Below are 5,642 nucleotides of genomic sequence, written 5' to 3'. Positions count from 1 at the left end.
CCTTCCTAAATATTCCAGCAAGATTCATCCGCCCATCTTCTCCCAATTTCCAGGAATTTAGATTCATCCATCCATTATAAGTAAATTTTAAAAATTCCGAAAAAATGTAAAAATATGTTTGAAATTTATGATTTGACTTAGTTTTTGGAAAAAGCGGGAGATGAGTTCCCGTTTCCAACGTGAGTGGTCCATTTGGTCCAACCGTGTGATTATTATTCCATTTTGAATACACCTACCTTGATTTCCAATGTTTAACAGTGCTATGTTAGCCTTTAAACAGAACTCTGTTAACTCAACTGGTTTGTGTCTAGGGTTATAAATTTCGAAATTTAACTTCACACACATGTATGTTTCTTATGTACAACGACTTTATACTTAGAATAGTAGCAATTGAGCATTACACGAGCACGAAAATAAAAACCTAGTGAAGGAATGTGTAGGATACTAGAAACGGAAACTAAAGCAACTAAACATTAGAAGAACTGGTCACTCCTTGCTACTATCAACTTTGAAATATAGAAACCGATTATTTCATATACGTTGGCACAAGAAGATTGCTGTTATACCAGAAAGAGAGCAGGAATATTATAGCAAAATTTGTCAGCCTTTTTCTTAGAAAACTATAGAAAGATAAATGAACAACATATATTGAAATTGTATTGGGCTTGAGTTTGTGTTAAAAGAATTTAAGCTCGAACAGGATACATTGTGTACAATTCCCTGATATGTATTGAAACAAAATGGGAGACTTATCATGCTCTTGACTCTTGAATTATAATGATAACCTGACAAATAGCTGGCCATTATATCAGTCAATTTATTTTTACATCGCTATATCAACTTCTATATCTATAACGATGTTTTATTGAGTCGCAAACGGAACGACAAACTTATGCATATATGAAGGGTATTCAAAATGAAAGATATTCGGAACTATAACATTACTTTATTTTAGCCTTATTCCCTTGATTGGAAACCTAATATATAACAATTTATGTAAATAAAAAATCTGCTTCAATATTTCTATATTTTACATTTATTATTTAATTAAAATATTCTACCCTACCAACTATTACATGTCAAAACATTTCAGATTTCTTTTTGTTAACTTCCAATACTTCCATATTAAATTACAAACATTGATTTGTTGGAAGAAAAAAAACACTGTATGTTTGAAGAGTGAGAGTATTATGGTTACAGGATATTAAACTTTGGTTAAATATTTACACTTCAAGGATTTCATGTTAAATACAAACTATCACAGATTATACTTATTCATATGAACATTTATGAATATGTACGTAAATACAATCTACGTAAAATGAAATGCACAAAGTGGGCGTTTTGTTTTTTTTTTTTTTTTTTTTTTGCACCTTCTTTCTTTATGCTGATTATAATTTTTGCTATTCAAACGATTTGACAGTTAGGACAGGATGTTAAACTAAAAGGAAACAATGATAATGACTTTTAAAACGGGTAAACGGATAAGAAACTATATGAAAACCATGTTAAACAAAAATATGCAAGTATTTATGTAAAAGTTTGAGCTTAAATGTTTTAAAATGATTGTCTAGTTGTTAGTAAATATTAAAAAAAAAAATAGAAAATAGAAATACCACGATTAGTTAACGGAAATGTCTGAGGCCGTTAAAAAGAAGAAGTAAATGTCCGTTTGGTAAACGATTTTAGGAGTAGGTACAGAGAAAATTTAAAATATTTTAAAGAGTTTAAAATTAAAGCACATTTATTGGGTGTATGACTTAAAAATGACAACATAAGGATTCCGTGACAAAATAACTGTTCATCTTTTGAGGCCAAGATTCACTGTTTTGAAGTGAATCGTATCCCAGAGAGAGCGTTCAGCATCGATCGAATCAAATAGTAGATGGACTGGGAAAGGTCTGGATTAAACGGCAGGTGGAGCAAAACTTCCCAACCACTTCTTTCAAAATAGTTTTTAACAGGTATTGCCAAATGTGGCCGAGCGCTGTCCCATGCTCGCTTCAATCGAAACAGTTGCATTCAGTACAGGTTCCCTGTAATGGTCTGGCGAGATTTCAGCAGCTCATAATACATAAGACCATTTTGCTCTCACTAAACCAGGGAAAGGCAACCTATACTATTGCATTTTACGATTGTATTAGTTATACACTCTCTCCGCTCTCACCACGAATCGGTGTTGCCAGTAAACTTTCGTGTTTTGCCTTTCCCTGCACTAAACACAGATAACATAGCGCCATGGATGTTGTTGTTGTATCAGCAGTGTTTGCTGAGTTGACAGCTCTTGGCCGATTGAACTCGGGTCATTTCGGTGGGTAGAACCGGCTGTCGTGGGAATGGTTGTTGAGCGCCATGGATATTTGGCTTTGGGTTGGTTTTCATCGCAAGTAATGATTCGGTTAAAAATGATTTTTTATTTCTTCAAGCTGCATTTCGGACATGCAAAATAGTTTTTCAAGGTCTCTCGGCTTAAATTCATATGGTACCCAATTTTCCAGCATTTTAATGAATCCTGCTTCTTGCAAACGTTTTGAAATTGCTGATTGAGTAGCTCCCAATGATTTTGTAAGCTGTTGTTAAGTTTTACAACAATCTTTAATTGGTCTTCAAACTTTTTTGGCTGACCTGGGCGATCTTTGTCTTCCGTGTCAAAATCACCACTACTGAACCTCATAAACCATCTCTCGCACGTTGAAACCGATGAAACACATTCACCATAAGCTTCGGTGAGCAATCGGTGTGTTTCAGCGGCACTTTTTTTCATATTAAAGAAGTAAAGCAAAACTTCCCGCATATGACTCTTTGTTGGCAAAAAAATTCGGTTTGGCCGAAATGAAGTTCTTAACGTGAGTGTTGTACGCAAGTTTATGAGTCTTGCTTAATAATGGACAACACTCATGGTACCGATGACAATGTGGCTGCTGTGGCCGAAAGTGTTCAAATTAATACATTATGAGGTGAAATGGAAGATATTAACTTGATTAATATTCGGTTTCAGCAGGATCTCGCACAATGTCACACAGTTTACCAAACAATCAATCTTCAGCCTTCTTGGCGATGTAAATTGGCCACATCGGAGCTGCGATTTAACTCCCTTAGGCCCGTTTTCTCAATGTATCGACAAACTGCCTGTTACTAAATGTTGACATAAATTTATTAGGCCGATAAACTGTCCGTTAACTATTTTGGTTTTCTCAATATACCGACAAAACTATTATTTTCAGTTTGCAATATCTCTGAAAATAGATGCGAAAGTTGGGGACCCTGTCTTCAATTGACAACATGTTCACATAAATCAGCTGTTTAATGTGGCCATCGACAGCCGGAATCTTTTGAAAAATTCATTATCCTGCATGTCTGCCAGGTAGTTAGGCCTGGCATGATAAACTCTTTCAGCATTCACTTGGAACTCATGTTCTTCGAGTTCATCCTCCACCAAATTAATGTTAATTCCTCTATTAAACTTTTTTTTTATAAAATCTGTTTAATTTCGTTTGCAAAAACACAAACACATAAAAACTATGAACAGCAATCAGCTGGTTGAATTTATCTGTACGATAAATAAATAATTGGCAGATGAGGTCGGGTTAGCTTTGCGACAGAATAGAAGCAAATGAGACATTGAGAAAACCAAATTTCTTTAATCCGCAGTTTTTCGTTGGGAAAAAAGATAATCACCTAATGAGAAATCGGCCCTTAAACTGTTTCTTGTGGGGTGCCATTAAAGACCGATGATATGAGAATAAGCAAGAAAGGATTCACACATTTAATGCTAACAAGATAAGCATTCATTTTATGGTATTAATAGTAGTAATAGTAAGGTGATAATATTAAACCTTTCCCATTAAATTTCGTAACGTATTTATTTCCAGGTTACACGCTTCACCCTAAACTTGACCTTAGCTAATTAAGCACTTTTACTTGTGTTGTTGTCATCAATAATAGATATTTGTTGTCATTAATTTATGTATTAAAAATTTATAAATTTCCCTATAATACCAATGTAAACCACTTTATAATTGCCAACTAGTAAACAAATTTAGCATTAATTATTAAACACTAAATTAAACAATACACTCCGTTATAAGTAGACACATGAAACAACATATTTTAATATAAAAATGTATTGTAGCCAAAAAAAGAAATGACTACAAACAAATAAACAAAAACCCCTTTTTGCCAAATTAACAAAAAAAAAATCGACCCACATACAAAATGTTAGCCAAAAAAATTTATGAGTTGGATGAATAACAATTAAATTTACATTTTACAAAATTTACATTTCAAATGGAAATTATTACAAAGCCATTAAACAAAGAATAACGTGAGCGTTTGCCTTAATAATAATAAGATCAGTTTACAGCGTAGAGAACAAAGCATATGTGCCCTTCTCTTTTACGAAAACTTATTCATTCAAAGTTCAAAATAATACAAAATTTTGTTACCAAGAGATATACCATTCTGACAGAGAAATAATGGGGATTATATTGTTTGTCCTATCTGTCAATACATAGATGATACGTGTATGTCCAGTGTAATGGGTCGTTCTTTGTTTCGGTAAGGCCCTTACCTAGTGGGTATCGCGTTATAAATGCACCTTTAACCTCAATGTGGTTGGTGTTGAGGACCTGTACGACTTGTTACTGTCTAAACTAGTCGCGAACAGCTCCCCTCCAGCGCCTAGCCAAGGGCTATTTGTAATTGTTAGTGCCTAGTCAACGCAAGCCGTCAGGAAGAGTGAAGAGAACAACAGCAATGACAATAACTTAAGAAATAGGAAAGATGACAGGAAAATAGCCTTAAGGGAGACCAAGGTTTGGGACCATCGACTCTGATATTAATTTGCGAGGGGCACTGATGGACTAGCTTTTTGGGTTATCGATTGACTCCTTTGAGGAAACCTTAAAGATAGTAGGACAAGGCACTTCTATATGTCGAGGAACATGATGTCACTATATCTGCCGACTATCAGAAAGTGGAGGGATTCGACTTCTCAAAAAGCTTGTCCACATAGCACAAAAAGTACCTATATAGTTCAGTAGGTTGCCGAGGAAAAGCAGCCGAGTACTAAGTGTTATAGACACCGAAAGCCGAACGAAGGAGGAGAAGGCAACAGCACAAGGTTCTCTCTGGAATTATTTGAAAAGATGTCCTGGAAAGATCTTTTTTCTTTCCTCTTCTTGGACAAGCACTCAGAGGATGACCCCTACTCATACAAAGCATTGTGTTGCAACTAGGAAAATAGGTTATGGGAAGGAGGAAAAAGAGGGAGTAGAGTTTGTGGACATTCGATTTGAAATTTCCTTCATTGAAAATGACAGCGGAAAGTGTATTTCACATACGGACAGTACGGCTAAAGAATGAATTTTCCCTGGACAATCGACCACAAAGGGATGTGTTGTTGACGAAAAACGTGTATTACGTTAAAATCGGCGGGTATCCGGAACAAGTTTCCTAATTCGTGAAGCTCAAAAATAGACTTGGAAGCACCGGCCCATACATAGGAGTTGTATTCCATTTTCTGTCGGATATAGGTGGTTAATAGTGATGAGATCAGATGGCGTGAGTAATTCCGTTTCAGAAAACCGAAACTCTTGAATGCTTCTTTCGACATTTGACCAGTGTACATCACTTTGTCTTCT

Source organism: Calliphora vicina, chromosome 3 (genome assembly GCF_958450345.1).
Source record: "Calliphora vicina chromosome 3, idCalVici1.1, whole genome shotgun sequence".
Lineage (NCBI taxonomy): Eukaryota > Metazoa > Arthropoda > Insecta > Diptera > Calliphoridae > Calliphora > Calliphora vicina.
Note: the sequence above shows the minus strand (reverse complement) of the source record.